General features: G+C 38.8%; 1 long non-coding RNA gene across 1 annotated transcript in view; it reads right to left on the bottom strand.

The window, feature by feature from the left end:
• Positions 1–21,578, bottom strand: part of LOC106502116 — a 70,474-nt gene that overhangs the window by 37,028 nt on the left and 11,868 nt on the right. The gene's annotated exons all lie outside the window — the stretch shown is intronic.

Raw genomic sequence — 21,578 nt, 5'->3', positions numbered from 1 at the left:
TCTATATAGACTAATTGTCTATACCTTTCCTCCTGCATTATCATTAACCCTTTTATCCCCCTGTCTTTGCTCCCTGCCCTACATCCCATCTATATCAAAGGTTCCTTGAGGCCAGGGATTATATCTTGATCTTCTTTTCCCAGAGTCTACAACTTGCTCTTAACAGAATATGTGTTTAATATATAAAGTGTTTAGATACCTTTGCCCATGTTAACTGATTAGGTGCTAAGCACAATGACTAAATAATTGTCTCTTTATTCAATTTGATTGATATTAACTGTGCATTGATTCTGTGCCAGGCACTACTGTAAGCAGTGATAAACCGAGGTCAGCAAAACATACTTTCTGTCCTTACAGTAAGAAGCTGTATGTATGTATAGTTTTTGAAGGAAAACTAAAAGATGACATGAAAGGTTAGGAGAATTTTTATAGAATAGTAAGCATATATATGAGCACAGGTTGTAAGGCTGCACTGACCGCAAGTTTCTTAAACACTGAATATTTTGATCTGTAAGATGGAAATAATAGAATCTAGCTCATAAAATTATTTCAAAATGTAACCTTGGTATAATGTCAGTGTCCACTAGACTCCTTTTTGAGTTTTGAATTTCTTTTTTGAGCAGTTCTATTTGTAAAGATTAACTTTTCATAGAAGTCTTCATCTGAGAAGATTGACTTATTTTAGAAATTATAAAAAAACAAAGAGGAATTTTGCATTTTTATTTTTTAGGCTTAAACTATTATTATCTTGCAATTGCCATACAGTTCCAATGAACTCTTCAAAATCTAACATATGGGATTTTAGTGACCTTATTTTTCTCATATATTCAATTATTTTGCTATATCATCATCCTTGAAATTGGTTCATCAATACTTACCAATTATTCTCAACTATGATTTTCAAAGAATAAGATAATAAGAAAATAGAAAAATTATTAAATTACCAGAAGTATTTGTAATAGTAAACTAAATCACCACTATTATATCACTCTTCAGTTTCTTATTGTCCTAAACAAAGTATTGAATTATCTTTCAAGAAAATACAAAGGATAAAAGAAAAACTATTTCTTTGGTTAAGGTTTTTGTTTTTTTTTTTTAAACACAGTTGGGAGAATTGAGTTTACAAGTCAAGTTTTGGAAACAAAAGAGTTCAGAGAGGGGGAAGTAATACTTCATGCAGACCGCATGACAACAAAGAAAAATAGTAAATGAATAATAAAGGTGTAGGGAACACTTCCCTTGATTATCTTGAAATCTTTCCAATCCGGGGCTGTGCTGGGCTCACAGTATGTTTTCAATAAACAATTAACTAACAGAGAAATGGACCCAAATCAGTCCTTAATATTAGTAAAGAGGAATGATATGAATCTTGCAGTCCAAAAATCCTAGGCCCTAATTCCTGTGCTGCCTCTAACTATACATTTGACCTTAATCAAACCTCACTTTCATCATCTGTAAAAGAGACAATAATAGTATCTACCTCAGGAGATTGACATATGAAATAGGCAGGTAAAATACTTAGAAGAGTACTCAGTAACTGTGAGCTTCTTTTTTCTCCCTGGTTAACAGGTATTTTTCATCAGCATAGCAGTCAAATGTACAAAACCAAATGTCAATGCATTAACACAATAGTCTCACATGACTATTTTTCCCAAGAGCAAAAGCCAGCTTTTCATTTATGGTGATTTATGATGGGATTACATTTGTCAACGGAATGACTTTAAAATCTGGGCCTAACTCTTTTCTTAATAAACCAGGAAAGAGAATTCCTTAGGAATCATCAAATAACACTAAATTATATCTTATAAAATAAAAAGGGAAGAATAAAATTCCCTTTGTCATGCGAAAGGAATTAGCACTCATACCACAAGAAAATAACCTAAAATTTGAAACTTTTTCAGGGTAAACAATATAATGTATGCTCAACAGAAATGTTATAATTTTCCTTTCCACTTGTACTAGCTCTTCTCCATGCTTAATAAAAACACAGCTTGGGAAATAATACTGTTTTCTTTTTTCCAAGACATCTGCCAACTAGGTGAGAATAACAATGGTATTAATACTTATGATAATGAGAGCACTTAATAGTCACCATAAGTATTTCACATGACTTATCTCATTGACTGCTATGATTATATAATATAATTACATACAAAAAATTCATATGAATGGTTTTGAGAAGTTGATCCTAAGACTAAGAAGGGTGCATGAGGTAGACATTGTGCTGCACCGCCCAGATTCCTTTTCATTGACAGACGTTGCCTCAGCTAAGAACATTGTTGGCAGACAGTCTTGCCCTATGTTAACACCTTTCAGGAACTGTCTTAATCAGGGTTCTGCTGTCAGCCAGCCCCTTCCAGGAGTGCCTCAGAAGCAGAGACTTTTGCCTGAAGTGTGTGTGAAAGTCGCTCAGTGGTATCCAACTCTTCCCGACCCTATGGACTATACAATCCATGGAATTCTCCAGGCCAAAATACTGGAGTGGGTAGCCTTTCTCTTCTCCAGGGAATCTTCCCAATCCAGGTCTCCTGCATTACAGGTGGATTCTTTACCAGCTGAGCCACAAGGGAAGCCCAAGAATAATGGAGTGGGTGGCCTATCCCTTCTCCAGGGAATCTTCCTAACCCAGGAATTGAACGGGGGTCTCCTGCATTGCAGGTGGATTCTTTACTGACTGAGCTATAAGAGGAAACCTTGCCCCAAACCATGCCCTTTCCAGGGTGGCCCCTATCCAATGACTGGTTGATGTGGAAGTATAAAGACTTAGCCATCTAGGGCCAACTTAGGACAACCCCGAATGGCCATTCTAGCTTCAGAGCTCTTTGTGGGGTCAGCTGAGATGGTGGTTGGTGTGCGTCACAGCTGGATTTATCCCTCTGCTTCCTTCCCCATTTTTCAACAAGTTTTAATCCCAAGGGCACTGCTTAATAAACATCCTGCATGCTAAGCTGTGTCTCAGAGTCTGCTGCCTGGGAAACCCAACTTGCAACACTGCAAGTACATTACCAAAAAAAGGCCATCTTTTCTCCCACAGAATATCTCACATTTTAAATTATTCATGACACTAAATGTAGCTATTGAAAAAAATGGAATCTCAAACAAGTTACAGTATTCTTTGTCTTATTATGCACATTTATACAGCCTGCAGGGTGGAGCGAGGATGGTCATGGTATAGCTGTGCTTTGGACACACTTAGCACATAGTTGTAGGTGAATGTTGGGGAACCAAGTTTGTCAGTCTGATAACTGATCCTCTTAACCAAAATAAAAACAAATAAAGAAAAGTAGAATCTTCTTATGGAATATAGTACAAATGTAAGAAATACATTCTGATTGGTGAACTTTTAATTACAGAAATTGTATAAGATCAAAAAGGAATGATCCACCTCTTTCCTCACCTCAACCCCTATCCCATTCCCCAGAGGTAATTGCTGTTGGTTGGATATGCACTATTACCAGAACTTTTTCTATGACTACTTATTTATAGGTATGCATATGTTTGAATATGAATTTTTAATAAAAATGGAATTTATTCTATGTGTTGCTCAGCAACCCACATTATAGAAGATAATCTGCTTTACTCAAACTACTGATTTAAATGTTAATCATATCTAAAAATTACCTTGACAACATCTAAATTGGAATTTAACCAAACATCTGGGCACCACAGACAAGCCAAGTTGATACATTCAAGATTAATCATCACAGTACACCCTTTGTCAATTTGGCACTTTTAAAATCATACTTAATATCTAAATATAGATAATAACAAGTGTCTTAGTTCAGGCTACTATAGTGAAGTACCATAGACTGGGTGGCTTATAAGTAACAGAAATGTGTTTTTCTAAAGCTTGGAAGTCTGAGGTCAGGGTGCCAGCATGGTCAAGTTCTGGTGAAGTTCTGGCCAAGTTCTTCCAGAAACTCTTCCAGTTACTGACTGCTGATTTCTTGTATTACATGGCAGAAAGCAGAAGGGATAGGAAGCTCTCTTGTAGGTCTGATAAGGGCATTAATCCCATTCCTGAGGGTTTTATCATCATGACCCCATCTTAGCCTAATCCCAAAGGCCCCATCTCTTAATACCATAACACTGTGAGGGTGGAGTTTCAACATATTAATTTTCGAAGGACACAAACATTCTGTCCGTAACAATAACATTATATTTCCACCTAATATGGTACATCTAGCCTCTGTACAACTGAAAAAGCACTAACGTTTTCTCCAAAAGAAGATGCAAAGTTCTTGGGTGATGTTCACTCTTCTTACTATACAACTTGAATATTATAAAGGTAATACATCTTATGTTATATAAGAGGATCAAAAAAGAAGAAAACAAAGATACTTGCTAAGAATACACACATACAGACATTCATAATGAAATAAGGATGAAATGCTTAAGATAATTACAGTTGTTACAGGACAGTTCAGTCGGTCAGTTGTGTCTGACTCTTTGCGACCCCACGGACCTTAACACGCTAGGCTTACCTGTCCCTCACCAACAGTTATTACTACTGCTCATACAGTCACAGCTGGTATTTAGAATACATTCTTCCACTCCATATTCTGTATTTCCTCTTTGGCTCAGCAAGCACCTCAGCTGGTCGTGATTCTTTACCACGTAGATAACTCAAACTTTCATTCCTGGAAGGTCTAGGTTATTTCTAGTCCTGCCTGAATTGGGTTGTTGTAATTTCCCATCATCTTTGATTACAGGTTTGAAGGCTTGAAGTCACTCAGTCCTGTCCGACTCTGCAACCCCATGGACTGCAGTCTACCAGGCTCCTCCATCCATGGGATTCTCCAGGCAAGAATACTGGAGTGGATTGCCATTTCCTTCTCCAGGGGATATTCCCAACCCAGGGATCGAACCTGGGTCTCCCACATTGCAGGCAGATGCTTTAACCTCTGAGCCACCAGGGAAGCCCTGATTACAGGGCATGGTAATAATAGACACCCTAAGAGACATGCCCTTCCTTACCTCCACTGTGAAGTAGTAGACCAATTTCCCCTTGGTTATCAAGATCAGTCATCCCAGCCAACATAGTAACTCTATTCTTTGTCCATTCAGGGGTATAAGGAGCCCAAAGTGGTAGGCTGGCAGTTTTAACTTCCAAACTGTTTTGTGTCTCCTGGAAAAAAGGCATTCTTCCATTTAACACTAAGACCTTTAGGCCAGCAGAATATGAATTTATGAACACAGAAAGAAAAAAATTTGATAGTGGATTAGTAGGGAAAATAGTGAATGGTGCTGATCCCATTTCTACCCTTTGATTCCTGGACTCATGTATCCTGGCTACAGGAGAACAGCAGAAAGTACAGAGTACATAAAACCTCCTGGCCAGTCTTGTCCTAATCCTACAAGATACTGCCACCTCAGTTCAGTTCAGTTGCTCAGTCATGTCCAACTCTTTGCGACCCGATGAAGTGCAGCACGCCAGGCCTCCCTGTCCATCACCAACTCCCAGAGTTCACTCAAACTCACGTCCATTGAGTCGGTGATACCAATCAGCCATCTCATCCTCTGTCGTCCCCTTTTCCTCCTGCCCTCAATCCCTCCCAGCATCAGGATATTTTCCAGTGAGTCAACTCTTTGCATGAGGTGGCCAAAGTACTGGAGTTTCAGCTTTAGCATCATTCCTTCCAAAGAAATCCAGGGCTGATCTCCTTTAGAATGCACTGGTTGAATCTATTGCAGTCCAAGGGACTCTCAAGAGTCTTCTCCAACACCACAGTTCAAAGGCATCAATTCTTTGGCACTCAGCTTTCTTCACAGTCCATCTCTCACATCCATACATGACCACTGGAAAAACAATAGCCTTGACTAGACAGACTTTTGTTGGCAAAGTAATGTTTTTGCTTTTGAATATGCTATCTAGGTTGGTCATACCTTTCCTTCTAAAGAGTAAACGTCTTTTAATTTCATGGCTGAAATCACCATCTGCAGTGATTTTGGAGCCCAAAACAATAAAGTCTGACACTGTTTCCACTGTTTCCCTATCTATTTCCCATGAAGTGATGGGACCGGATGCCATGATCTTCGTTTTCTGAATGTTGAGCTTTAAGCCAACATTTTCACTCTCCACTTTCACTTTCATCAAGAGGCTTTTTAGTTCCTCTTCACTTTCTTCCATAAGGGTGGTGTCATCTGCATATCTGAGGTTATTGAGATTTCTCCCGGCAATCTTGTTTCCAGTTTGTGCTTCATCCAGCCCAGCGTTTCTCATGATGTACTCTGCATAGAAGTTAAATAGCAGGGTGACAATATACAGCCTTGACGTACTCCTTTTCCTATTTGGAACCAGTCTGTTGTTCCATGTCCAGTTGCAACTGTTGCTTCCTGACCTCCATTTAGGTTTCCCAAGAGGCAGGTCAGGTGGTCTGGTATTCACATCACTTTCAGAATTTTCCACAGTTTATTGTGATCTACACAGTCAAAGGCTTTGGCATAGTCAATAAAGCAGAAATAGATGTTTTCCTAGAACTCTCTTGCTTTTTCCACGATCCAGCGGATATTGGCAATTTGATCTCTGGTTCCGCTGCCTTTTCTAAAACCAGTTTGAACATCTGGAAGTTCACGGTTTATGTATTGCTGAAGCCTGGCTTGGAGAATTTTGAGCACTACTTTACTAGTGTGTGAGATTTAAGGGACTAGATCTGATAGATAGAGTGCCTGATGAACTATGGACTGAGGTTTGTGACATTGTACAGAAGACAGGGATCAAGACCATCCCCATGGAAAAGAAATGCAAAAAAGCAAAATGGCTGTCTGAGCAGGCCTTACAAATAGCTATGAAGAGAAGAGAAGTGAAAAGCAAAGGAGAAAAAGAAAGATATATGTATCTGAATGGAGAGTTCCAAAGAATAGCAAGAAGAGATAAGAAAGCCTTCCTCAGTGATCAGTGCAAAGAAATAGAGGACAACAACAGAATGGGAAAGACTAGAGATCTCTTCAAGAAAATTAGAGATACCAAGGGAACATTTCATGCAAAGATGGGCTTGATAAAGGACAGAAATGGTCTGGACCTAACAGAAGCAGAAGATATTAAGAAGAGGTGGAAAGAATACACAGAAGAACTGTACAAAAAATATCTTCAAGACCCAGATAATCACGATGGTGTGATCACTCACCTAGAGCCAGACATCCTGGAAGGTGAAGTCAAGTGGGCCTTAGAAAGCATCACTACGAACAAAGCTAGTGGAGGTGATGGAATTCCAGTTGAGCTCTTTCAAAGCCTGAAAGTGCTGCACTCAATATGCCAGCAAATTTGGAAAACTCAGCAGTGGCCACAGGACTGGAAAAGGTCAGTTTTCATTCCAATCCCAAAGAAAGGCAATGCCAAAGAATGCTCAAACTACTGCACAATTGCACTCATCTCACATGCTGGTAAAGTAATGCTCAAAATTGCCACCTAGGTGGCACTATAAATGAGTCTTCAAAAGGCCTTTCCACCATTCTAAGAAGCCAGATGCCTCTGGATGATAGGAGACACAGTAAGACCAATGAGTTCCCTGAACATTGTCCATAGTCACACTTTATTTGTTGTAAATTGAGTTCCCTGATCAGAGTAATGCTGGAATACCCTAATAGTGGATAAAGCATTCTATATGTCTACAAACCATATTTTTGGCTGAAGCACTGTGTGCAGGCAAGGTAAATTCATATCTAGAGTGTCTATTCCAATAAGAGGAACATGCTGCCCCCTCCATTATGGATGTGGTCCAGTGTAATCAACACGCCAGCCGGTAGTTGGCTGATCACCCTGGGGAAGGATGCCATATTGGGGACTCAGTGTAGATAGCAGACTGAGCACTCAGCAGTGGCCACAACCAGGTCAGCTGTGGTGAGCACGAGTCCATTTCACTGAGCCCAGGCATAGCCTCCAGCCCTGCCACTATGGCCACTTTGTTCATTAGCCCATTGAGCAATGACAGAGGTGGCTGAGCAAAGAGGCTGACTGGTATCTCCAGAATGGGTCGTCCTATCCATTTGATTATTAAACTCCTTCTCTACTGAGGACATACTTTTGTGAACACTCACATGGACACAAGTAACTTCACATTTTCACTCATTCAGAGAGGTGTATTTATATACTTCTTCCCCAGATTTCTTTGTTTTCAGTTTTCCAGTCATGCTTCTTCCAAATGTCTGACCTTCCAGCCAAACTATTGGCCACAGCCCATGAATCAGTATATAATCACACAGCTGGTCATTTTCCCTTCCAAGAAAAATGAGCAAGCAGGTGTGCTGCTTGACATTCTGCCCACTGGGAGGACTTCTTTCATTACCATGCTTCAGAGATGTCCCAGAAAGGGGTTGTAGTACTATAGCTGTCCATTTTCAAGTAGTGTCTGCATGTTGCACAGAATCATCATAAACCAGGCTGAAGATTTCTCTTCCCCTATCAACTGATTGCAGGCAACTCCCAGTGAGGCCACAGCCACAGACTGGGAGAAAGAAGCTAATGTCGCAGGAGCAGGAATCCTTTTACATTTATACTATAAATCTAGCTCATTCATTTTTATCATTGTATCCCATTTTATCATTGTACCATAATACAACTATTCCACTGTAATGAGCTTATAGCTTGTCTTCAATTTTTTCCCCCCTTTAAAATGTTCCAGGAAATTTAGTAGGGACTGCATTGAATCTGTAGATGGCCTTAAGCAGTACAGTCATTTTTATAATGTTGATTCTTCTAATCCAAGAACATGACATTGTATCTTTTCATCTGTTTGTGTCTTTAATTACTTTTATCAGCATCTCATAATTTTCAGAGTACAGGGTTTTTTCCTCTTTAGGTAGGTTTATTCCTAGGTAGGTATTTTATTCTTTTTTTTTTTTTTTTTGGCTGCACTGGTTCTTTGTTGCTGCGCACAGGCTTTCTCTAGTTTTGAGTGGGGACTACTCACTAGTTATGGTGCGAGGGCTTCTCATTGCAGCAGCTTCTCCTGTTGCAGAGTACACGCTCTAGTGTAGGCTTCAGTAGTTGTGGTTCATGGACTTGGTTGCCATGTGGCATGTGGACTCCTCCTAGGCCAGTGATCAAACTCATGTCTCCTGCATTAGCAGGCAGATTTCTTAACCACTGGACCATCAGGGAAGTCTGGTGTTTTATTGCTTTTTGTGCAATGGTAAATGGAATATCTCTTTCTGATCTTTCATTGTTAGTATATAAAAATACAAATGCCATATGATATCATTTATATATGGAATCTAAAAAAATGATACAAATGAACTTATTCACAAAACAGAAAGAGATTCACAGACATAAAACACAAATTTATAGTTACCAAAGGGAAAAGGCTGAGGGAAAGATAAATTAGGAGCTTGGGATTAACAGATATACAATACTATATATAGAGTAATCAACAAGGACTTACTATATAGCACAGGGAACTCTACTTAGTATTCTGTAATAATCTATATGGGAAAAGAATCTGAAAGAGAATGGATATATGTATAACTGAATCACTTTTTTGTACGTCTAAAATTAACACAACATTTAAATCAGCTACACTCTAATGTAAAATAAAAATTAAACGTAAAAATTGTTCTGGGGGAGAACATTATATACTTATATATATAAGTATATATACATATATATACTTATATCCTTGTGCATCTGTGAGATTTTCATAAAAATCAGGTAATGGAAGTAGAAAATAAAATATTAACTGTGGCAACTAGATTGGCTACTCTGAAACAAAGATGCATCAGGATACTTATTCATTTTGAAATCTATTACAGGTATCCTTGACTACTCAGAAAAGAATCTAATGAAATTCTCAAGTGTGTGTGTGTGTGTGTGTGTGTGTGTTAGTGTGTGTTGACCCTTGAATAACGCACTCTCTGAGCAGTAGAAAAGTTGCATATAAATTTCAGTAATCCCTCAATATCCTAAGTTCCTCTACCTATGGTTCAGCATCTGAGGGTTCAACCAACCTTGGGTCATATAGTACTGTATTATTTTACTATTGAAAGAATCCACAGATAAGTGGACCTTAGCAGTTCAAACATACTGCTGTTCAAGGGTCAACTGTACTGTACTCTTTATATTATTGAGCTAACATTTAAACCAATACAGGAGTATTTTCACCTACAATTTTGAGTTGAATTAGCTACTCAATGAATTATTATTGCTACTCAATGAATTTGGGGGTATTCAACAGTTAGGATATAGTCCAACTTATTTAAATTCTTTTGTTCATTGCAAGCACAGCTCCACAAATTATCTACTTGATCAGTTAGGTATTTAGTACTTTCTGATGATTGCTTCTATCCCAAGAGTTGATTCATTCTTGGGGATAATTATTTAAATAGTGCATTTCAAATTCAACAGAAGTCTTATACTCACGCATAGTAATACATCCTTTTTAACTTTGCCAAACCAATAATCTTAACAATTTATACTTTATAAATCAAAGAAATTCATTCCATTCTAACCAAGAGTATAAGCTTTCAGTTTCTTTTATAAAGGATATATGTTTCATACTTTGGTGGCTGGTTATATTTCACTGAACTGAAAAAAGCCATCTCGTATATGAACAACTAAAATGTGCATCTCTACTTACAAATCGTTGAGTTAATAGAGATTTTACCTCTTACAGAACAAAGGCTTCAGGTAAAGTGTTTTAAATCTTTGCTGATTTCAAAAGAAACCAACCTCCAAGTTAGACAGGGCTCTCTTCTTTGGTGGGCCTTCTATAAGCAGAGACTGACTGTTACTTGCAAAACCTTACAAGTGAGTCCTCTTGTGAAAAAAATTGCTCCACATTTTAAAAAAATAGTTTAAATTCCAGTATCTGAGATTTTATTAGAAGTCTTTAAAAACCTTTCAGTCTTCTTAAAAAAATCTCTTAAAATACAAATTCCTGGGAGAGTTAATCCCTTAAGCCAAGAGGGCAGTTATCATCTTCATTAAATAACTTAGAAATGAGATGAAAGGAGCTCACCAGACAGCCAAAGAAAATTTTTGGCTTATTCTACTTTACCAATAATCTACCCTCTTAAGATTTCAGGTAAAATAAGCCCATATTAACTTAGTTAGGTTTGGATGTGAATTTATCTTCTAAGATATTTCAAAATTAGATGATACTTTATTTATAGATAGCTCTTTTAGACACACTTTCTTTCCAAATCATGAACTTTCTATACTTTGTTCCTTCTAGAAAACATCTATACTTACTAACTCTGGAGAATGGATCTTCTGTTATCTCTGATCCTCTTAATCATTATCTTTACTTTTATCATAGTCTTGTCATTATTTCCTTTACTTACACCACCCATATATGTATCCTGAAATAATATAATTTTGTTTTGCTTATTTTTGAAATTCATAAAAGTTGAATCATATATATGCATTCTCTTTTGCTCCATATAGTTGATTATGGCTATATTTGTTCATTTTTAGTTCAGTTGAGTTCAGTCACTCAGTCGTGTCTGACTCTTTGCGACCCCATGAATCACAGCACGCCAGGCCTCCCTGTCCATCATCAACTCCCAGAGTTCACTCAGACTCACGTCCATCGAGTCAGTGATGCCATCCAGCCATCTCATCCTCTGTCATCCCCTTCTCCTCCTGTCCCCAATCCCTCCCAGCATCAGAGTCTTTTCCAATGAGTCAACACTTTGTATGAGGTAGCCAAAGTACTGGAGTTTCAGCTTTAGCATCATTCCTTCCAAAGAAATACCAGGGCGGATCTCCTTCAGAATGGACTGGTTGGATCTCCTTGCAGTCCAAGGGACTCTCAAGAGTCTTCTTCAACACCACAGTTCAAAAGCATCAATTCTTCGGTGCTCAGCTTTCTTCACAGTCCAACTCTCACATCCATACATGACCACTGGAAAAACCATAGCCTTGACTAGACGGGCCTTAGTCGGCAAAGTAATACCTCTGCTTTTGAATATGCTATCTAGGTTGGTCATAACTTTTCTTCCAAGGAGTAAGCGTCTTTTAATTTCATGGCTTTGGTCACCATCTGCAGTGATTTTGGAGCCACCAAAAATAAAGTCTGACGCTGTTTCCATTGTTTCCTCATCTATTTCCCATGAAGTGATGGGACCAGATGCCATGATCTTCCTTTTCTGAATGTTGAGCTTTAAGTCAACTTTTTCACTCTCCACTTTCACTTTCATCAAGAGGCTTTTTAGTTCCTCTTCACTTTCTTCCATAAGGGTGGTGTCATCTGCATATCAGAGATTATTGATATTTCTCCTGGCAGCCTTATTTCCAGTTTGTGCTTCATCCAGCCCAGCGTTTCTCATGATGTACTCTGCATATAAGTTAAATAAGCAGGGTGACAATATACAGCCTTGACGTACTCCTTTTCCTATTTGGAACCAGTCTGTTGTTCCATGTCCAGTTGCAACTCTTGCTTCCTGACCTCCATTTAGGTTTCTCAAGAGGCAGGTCAGGTGGTCTGGTATTCCCATCTCTTTCAGAATTTTCCACAGTTTATTGTGATCCACACAGTCAAAGGCTTTGGCATAGTCAATACAGCAGAAATAGATGTTTTTCTGGAACTCTCCTGCTTTTTCGATGATCCAGCTGATGTTGGCAATTTGATCTCCGGTTCCTCTGCCTTTTCTAAAACCAGCTTGAACATCTGCAAGTTCACGGTTCAGGTATTACTGAAGCCTGGCTTAGAGGATTTTGAGCATTACTTTACTAGCATGTCACATGCGTGCAATTAGTGCAGTAGTTTGAGCATTCTTTGGCATTGCCTTTCTTTGGGATTGGAATGAAAACTGACCTTTTCCAGTCCTGTGGCCACTGCTGAGTTTTCCAAATTTGCTGGCATATTGAGTGCAGCACTTCCACAGCATCATCTTTCAGGATGTGAACAAGCTCAACTGGAATTCCATCACCTCCACTAGCTTTGTTTGCAGTGATGCTTCCTAAGGTCCACTTGACTTCACATTCCAGGAAGTCTGGCTCTAGGTGAGTGATCACACCATCGTGATTATCTGGGTCTTGAAGATCTTTTTTGTACAGTTCTGTGTATTCTTGCCACCTCTTCTTAATATCTTCTGCTTCTGTTAGGTCCAGACCATTTCTGTCCTTTATCAAGCCCATCTTTGCATGAAATGTTCTCTTGGTATCTCTAATTTTCTTGAAGAGATCTCTAGTCTTTCCCATTCTGTTGTTTTCCTCTATTTCTTTGCATTGATCGCTGAGGAAGGCTTTCTTATCTTTTCTTGCTATTCTTTGGAACTCTCCATTCAGATGCATATATCTTTCCTTTTCTCCTTTGCTTTTCACTTCTCTTCTCTTCATAGCTATTTGTAAGGCCTGCTCAGACAGCCATTTTGCTTTTTTGCATTTCTTTTCCATGGGGATGGTCTTGATCCCTGTCTCCTGTACAGGGTCATGAACCTCTGTCCATAGTTCATCAGGCACTCCATCTATCAGATCTAGTCCCTTAAATCTATTTCTCATATCCACTGTACAATCATAAGGGATTTGATTTAGATCATACCTGAATGGTCTAGTGGTTTTCCCTACTTTCTTCAGTTTAAGTCTGAATTTTGCAATAAGGAGTTCATGATCTGAGCCACAGTCAGCTCCTGGTCTTGTTTTTGTTGACTGTATAGAGTATCTCCATCTTTGGCTGCAAAGAATATAATCAATCTGATTTTGGTGTTGACCATCTGGTGATGTCCATGTGTAGAGTCTTCTCTTGTGTTTTTGGAAAAGGGTGTCTGCTGTGACCAGTGCATTTTCTTGGCAAAACTCTATTAGTCTTTGCCCTGCTTCATTCCAAGGCCAAATTTGCCTGTTACTCCAGGTGTTTCTTGACTTCCTACTTTTGTTTCCAGTCCCCTATAATGAAAAGGACATCTTTTGGGGGTGTTAGGTCTAAAAGGTCTTGTAGGTCTTTATAGAACCATTCAACTTCAGCTTCTTCAGCATTACTGCTTGGGGCATAGACTTGGATTACTGTGATATTGAATGGTTTGCCTTGGAAATGAACAGAGATCATTCTGTCATTTTTGAGATTGCATCCAAGTACTGCATTTTGGACTCTTTTGTTGACCATGATGGCTACTCCATTTCTTCTAAGGGATTCCTTCCCGCAGTAGTAGATACAATGGTCATCTGAGTTAAATTCCCCCATTCCAGTCCATTTTAGTTCACTGATTCCCAGAATGTTGACGTTCACTCTTGCCATCTCGTTTGAGCAATTCCAATTTGCCTTGATTCATGGACCTGACGTTCCAGGTTCCTATGCAATATTGCTTTTTACAGCATTGGACCTTGCTTCTATCACCAGTCACATCCACAGCTGGGTATTGTTTTTACTTTGTCTCCATCCCTTCATTCTTTCTGCAGCTATTCCTCCACTGATCTCCAGCAGCATTGGGCACCTACTGACCTGGGGAGTTCCTCTTTCAGTGTCCTATCATTTTGCCTTTTCATACTGTTCATGGGGTTCTCAAGGCAAGAATACTGAAGTGGTTTGCCATTCCCTTTTCCAGTGGACCACATTCTCTCAGACCTCTCCACCATGACCCGCCTGTCTTGGGTGGCCCCACAGGCATGGCTTAATTTCATTGAGTTAGACAGGCTGTGGTCCTAGTGTGATTAGATTGACTAGTTTTCTGTGATTATCGTTTCAGTGTGTCTGCCCTCTGATGCCCTCTTGTAACACCTACCATCTTACTTGGGTTTCTCTTTCCTTGGAGGTGGGGTATCTCTTCATGACTGCTCCAGCAAAGCACAGCCGCTGCTCCTTACCTTGGCCAAGGGGTATCTCCTCACTGCCGCCCCTCCTGACTTTGAACGTGGAATAGCTCCTCTAGGCCCTCTTGCTCCCACACAGCCACCACTCCTTTCATTTTTACTTCTAATTTTCCACTTCTAAATATCCTTTTGTTTCTTCATTGAACAGCTAATAAACATTTATGATATTTCAATTTGAGGACTACTAACAATAATGGTGCTATGAATGCTGTTAAACATCAACTGTGATAAACATAAGCACACAGTATTCCTAAGACTGGAATTCTTATGTCACAAGATATGAATATCTTCAATTTTACCTGATAATGCAAACTAATTTCCAAAGCAATTGTGCCTAATTACACTGCAACTAGAAATCTATGAGCTCCAGTTGCTTTTTATCCTGGCCAACCCTTGATATTGTCAGATGTACTAATTTTTGCACATCTGCTGTGTGTGTAAAGGTATCCCACTAATCTACACAGCCTTGATTAGAAAGGAGGTTGAGCACTTTTTTCATAAATTTTACCAGCCATCTGGATGTCCTTTATTGTGAAGTGGTGAAAAGTCCCTCACATGTTTTGCTCTGTTTCTATAGATTGTTTTTTTGTTTTTGTTTTTTTTTTTCTAAAGGAGTTCTTTATTCTGTGTACTAATAAATACTTGATTGATCCTACAGGTTGCAAAAGTCTTCCATTCTCTGTCATTTCTTTTCTGTCTTTTTAAGTTGTCTTTTGACATAATTTTAATGTAGTCAATTTTTCCCTTTATGTTTAGTGATTTTTGTAACTTGTTTAATGTCACTTAAACCTTGAGGTATTTTCCTATATTTCTCCTAATAGCTTTATAGTTTTTGTCTTTCATATTTAAGTCATAAATCTACCTGGTATTAATTTTTTAATTAATTAATTAAATTGGAGGATAATAACTTTACAATATTGTGGTGTTTTTTGCCATATATCAACATGAATCAGCCATGGGTATACATGTGTCCCCCTGATCCTGAACCCCTCTCCCACCTCCCTGTCTACCCTATCCCTCTGGGTTGTCCCAGAGCACTGGTTTTGGGTGCCCTGCTTCATGTATTGAGCTTGCGTGTCATTTCTTTTTTTCCCATAAAGACACTCAACTGTTCCAGCACTGATCTTCCAGAACAAGAAGAGAGTCTTCTGAGTTGTTTTTCTTTTCTTTTAATCCAAGTGTAGGAAATCTCTAGCCCTTGACAACCGCTTTCATCTCACAGAGAAGGTAACAAGAAGGGGTTCAACTTATCTCAGTACTTGTTAAAACTCAGAAGAGTTTTCTTTATATTGTTAGTTGTAATCATTTGCATGCGTGCGTGCATGCTAAGTTGCTCCAGTCGTGTCCAACTCTTTGTGATCCTAAGGATTGTAGCCTGCCAGGCTCCTCTGTCCATGGGATTCTCCAGGCAAGAATACTGGGGTGGGCTGTCATGCTCTCCTTCAGGGGATTTTGCCAGCCCAGGGATCATGCCATCCTCTCTTATCTGCTGCATTGGCAGGTGAGTTCTCTCCCACCAGCACCACTGGGAGAGCCCTAAAGAGCTCACTACTAAACCAAAATTTGACAAATACCTACTTTTTCCATTCACTGAACAAAATTCAACATGATAAGGTCCTTCCAGAAGAAGTCTGATCCTTATTCCTCCTCTTGACTCTTCTAGTCTTGCCTTCTTCAGACTAAACAACACTAAGATTCTTTCACTCTTCCTTGTTGTCCTAATGTCATCTCCCCTCAGCATCTTAGCTCTTCTGAAGGAAGGTTCTGAACATAAAATTGACTAGCAGAACGTAGAATAAACTCTCACCTTCTTTACCTCACACATAATACCTTTATTAAAGCGTTTCCTTTTCTGAAGCCACTTTCTATTGCGGTTTTTGTATGCGGCATACAACTAGCTATAACAGTGACATAAAATTAAATGTTTATTTGTTAACACTATCAAATAGCATTATGTTACTATTTAAAACATGACTGGAACATCCCTGGAGGTCCAGTGGGTTAAGACTTCATGCTTCTGCTGCAGAGGGCATGGACTCAATCCCTGGACAGGGAATTGACATCCCATAGGCCACATGGTGGGCCCAAAATAAATAAGTAAATAAATTTTTTAAAAGTAAATGAGTCTACTGTTTCTACATTTCTCTCATTCTTAAAAGGTAACCTTAGTTATGTTTCTTATGTACTTATGTGTGTGTGTGCAAGTTGATTCAGTCATGTCTGACTCTGCGATGCTACGAACTGTAGCCCTCCAGGCTCCTCTGTCCATGGGATTCTCCAGGCAAGAATACTGGATTGCATTTCAATGCCCTCTTCCAGAGAATCTTCCTAACCCAGCAATCAAACCCATGTCTCTTACATCTCCTTCAGTGGCAGGTGGGTTCTTTACCATCAGCGCCATCTGGGAAGCTGCTTATGTACTTACAGATGATCCCAAATGGTTTAAAACACATACATGCTTCTTGAGAGGAAACAGAACCATTTCTAGTACAACATGTATCTAAGAGACTTACATTTCACTCTTCGAAGTGAAGTGAAGTGAAAGGAGCTCAGTCGTGCCTAACTCTTTGTGACCTCACAGACTATATAGTTCATGGAATTCTCCAGGCCAGAATACTGGAGTGAGTAGCCTTTCCCTTCTCCAACCCAGGGATTGAACCCAGGTCTCCTGCATGGCAGGTGGATTCTTTACCAGCTGAGACACAGGCAAGCACAAGAATTTCACTCTTTATGTAAAGGTAAAGAGTTTTTGGTCATTTTGTTTTCTTCACTACTTTTTTTTCTTAAGTGGAACAAGGAAAATTCTGTTTCTGTGCTTATTCACAGTTCTCAGCATGTGAATGAGACAACAACTTTGCCCCTCTTAGAAAGTTTTTTTTCTAGCATAGCCAATTATAATTTTGAAGTCTTTTCTTTACTCAATCGTAGAGGGTTTTTTGTGTGTGTGTGTGTGTGTGTGTGAAGAATTATGACTGATGATCCAAAAAACTCAATGATGCCTAGCAAAATTCCATCATCTAATTTCCCAAGGGCTACTAGAGAGCCCTACCCCACCAGCCAGGATACACAAGAACTTTGTTTTAAAGCAGTTCCACATGATTGCCTATTTCTCCCTTGTATTCTCCACGGCTGGGAATTACCTCTTTGAAAAACACAATGCCATGCTGATTGTGCGTTTTTCATTAAAATGTGGCCGGTTACCAGGTTGGTATCTGAGCTCCACATTCAGCTAACCCTTTGACCAAATTCACACCCACATATCTTGGACATTCTTCTGGCCTAAAGCTACACCCAGAGCATCTGTTCTGTGCAAAGGATTAATGAGAAAAAAATGTGTGTGCAGGTCAGGAGCCAGTTTAGTAACTGTACTAAACTGTACTAAACTGTACTAAACATCCCTTCTGATGCTTGATCAGCCCACAAAATCCTTGAGGCAACTATCAGACATGTGCAGTTTGTGGCTTGTTTAAAAGTCTTTTTAAAGTTCTCATCTTAAATAGATGGGAAAGCAGCAAGAAAAAACAGAGAACATTTTCTTTGTTTTAGTTCTTTGACATTTGATAAGCTCTTAGGGTTGCTAATACTAGATTCTTAAAAAAGTCTTTTCCTTAGGAATCTAATAAAAGTTTGGATTTTTCCCCCACAAGTGGAAAGAACAAGGAAAATACTAGTTTAAACCTTAAAAATAAGGAGGAAAAATTTTATATATATTTTCCTTTACCTATAACTCTTTCTCACCCTCATTTCTCTGTATCATCTCTTAAAAAAAAAAAAAGCTTAAAGGTAACCAATTCTAAGAAGTGGAACCCAACATATATTTAAGAAAAATGTATTTTTAAAATATAGATATTGATATGATATATCTTATTTTTTAAGTTAATGCCATGGAAAAAATGACACTAAAGATGGATGAATATACATTATTCTACAAATCCCCCAAGTTGGATTGGCATATATATATTACTATATATAAAATAGATAACTGATGAGAAGTGACTGTGGAACATAAGGAACTCAATGCTCTGTGATGACCTAAATGGGAAGGAAATCCAAGGAGGAGGGGATATATGTATATGTGTAGCTGATTCACTTTGCTGTACAGTAGAAACTAACACAACATCGTAAAGTAGCTATACACCAATCATAAAAAAAAAAAAACCTCCCAAGTTACACTATATAAATCCTCAACCAAATTTCCCTCTTGTATATAGAGGTGACTAAAGAAGCCTCACCGAGTTATGCCTGAGGAGATGAGTTTAGGAAATATATAGAGAGACTTACTCTTTTATAAGCAAAGGTATAACATTTCCCTCTATCCCTCTACTAAATACTAGGGCTCTTTGCCAGGCAATTAAGGAGCCAACACCATCACACATCCTGTGGTAGAACACAGTGAGTTCTTGTGCCCAAAACAATAAAGAGGACCCTCTGTTCTAGCCATCAGATGTTGTAGCCATCTCACTGAATGTCCTGTTGGTGATTTTGACTAGTTAGTTGTCCTTCGCGGCATTCTGTGTCTGGAATACTATGATTGCCTCTCTTTCTCCCTTCCAGGCTATAAAAAGAGAATTGAGTTTCCTCCTGTGTCACTTGCCACACTTAGGGAGGCAAGAATTTGTCAAAAAATGTGGCAGAGGTTAACAGTAGCGCTTACAGAAACACTGGCGAAACTTCGTAAGAAAGCAGTTTCAACTACAATGGAATCCCAAAGCATTGGCCAAAAACAATGACATAATGAAAGTAATGCCACTAAAAGGAACTAAAGGAAAAGAGTAAACACTAGTTCCTCAAGTCAACAGAATTCAAGTGTAATTTTGGCTTATTATGTTTGTTATTTCTTTGAAAAGGAAACAAAGGTCTAATAAAATGACACTTGTTATTTTCAATAGTTTTCATTAGTTTTGATTGTTTTAATTTAAACTGACACCTTTTAAAGGTTAATGAGTCTGGATGAGAAGTAGAATTATCAAATCTACAAGTTTGCTTTTTTTCAGGTATCCAAGTGGAAAACAGAGGCTATGCTGAACAGTATTATCCCAGAGCGCCCCCTTATGGCTAAATTCACTAAGGAAAGGGCTTCCACAGGAAAAGTCAAGTGCTTTAAATATTCAACATAAACAAATACTGCTTTTCCACTCTTAAGATCTTTTCTCCTTTTTTGATGGGAAATTAGAAATCCCCTTGGCACTCAAAAGAATAGTCTCAGTTCACTTTATAAGTAGATTCATTTACTACTTCAAAAATTAATTTTTTCATGCTAGAAGAACATAGAACCCCAAACTTTAGCTTCATTCAATCACGGCAAACCTAAACAGACCCAGTTTTTATACTCCTGATAAGCTTAATTCCCAGATGGCTTCTTATACCACCAGCTGGACTTGAAGTATTCTGTGACATGTCATCTTTCATTAAACCATTCACACCCACTAATCTCTGAACTCCTCTTGGATGCCAGCTTCAGAGCCCATTCATGTTATGAACACCTCTGATTTGTTATTGACTGAACAGGACCATTGACCCTTATTGTTAAGATGGTGAATGACTACAGCTATAAATATGGTTCTCTGGAGGGTTCTTGCTGCAGTTGGAAAGACAGGACATGAATTAATAATTCTGAACCAAGCAAATGTTTATAATAATTTAGCATGACAGGATACTCACATGTAACTTCTGTCTCCTGTTATTTTTTAACCCATTATTTAGACTTTTTAAATGTTCTGTATGTGAAGAATAAATCTCTATGATCTTATGTTAAACATCAGAAAAAGCCATCAAAGGTCCGTGTAGTTAAGGCTACAGTTTTTCCAGTAGTCATGTACATGTGAGATTTGGGTTATAAAAAAGACTGAACACTGAGAATAGATGCTTGAATTGTGGTGAAGACTTTTGAGAGTCCCTTGGACACCAAGAAGATCCAACCAATCAGTCCTAAAGGAAATCAACTTTGAATATTCATTGGAAGGACTGATGCTGAAGCTGAAGCTCCAATACTTTGGCCACCTGATGCAAAAAGCCAACTCATTGGAAAGGACCTTGATGCTGGGAAAGATTGAAGGCAAAAGGATAAGGGGGTGGCAGAGGACTAGATGGTTGGATAGCATCACCGATCCAATGGACATGAATTTGAGCAAACTCTGGAAGATGGTGAAGGACTGGGAAGCCCGGTGTGCTGCAGTCTATGTAACAAAGAGTCAGTCATGACCTAGTGACTGAACAACAACAGAGCAGACTTGAAGACTTTGAATTCAGTTTTCCAAATGTCAAGCTCAGCTATCTATTCAACATCCATGCAGAGACACTGAATAGGCAGATAGATATATGGGGTCAGAAGTTAACAGAAGTCTGGGTTGGAAAATCTGGGAATTGTATTCATTTAGATAGGGAAAGGAGTACGTCAAGACTGTATATTGTTACCCTGCTTATTTAACTTCTATGCAGAGTACATCATGAGAAACACTGGGCTGTAAGAAACACAAGCTGGAATCAAGATTGCCGGGAGAAATATCAATAACCTAAGATATGCAGACGATACCACCCTTATCGCAGAAAGTGAAGAGGAACTAAAGAGCCTCTTGATGAAAGTAAAAGAGGAGAGTGAAAAAATTGGCTTAAAGCTCAACATTCAGAAAACGAAGATCATGGCATCTGGTCCCATCACTTCATGGGAAATAGATGGGGAAACAGTGGAAACAGTGTCAGACTTTATTTTTGGGGGCTCAAAATCACTGCAGATGGTGACCGAAGCCATGAAATTAAAAGACGCTTACTCCTTGGAAGGAAAGTTATGACCAACCTAGACAGCATATTCAAAAGCAGAGACATTACTTTGCCAACA

The sequence above is a fragment of the Capra hircus genome, chromosome 5 (assembly GCF_001704415.2).
Source record: "Capra hircus breed San Clemente chromosome 5, ASM170441v1, whole genome shotgun sequence".
Classification (NCBI taxonomy): domain Eukaryota; kingdom Metazoa; phylum Chordata; class Mammalia; order Artiodactyla; family Bovidae; genus Capra; species Capra hircus.
This window is presented reverse-complemented; position numbering and strand designations above follow the sequence as displayed.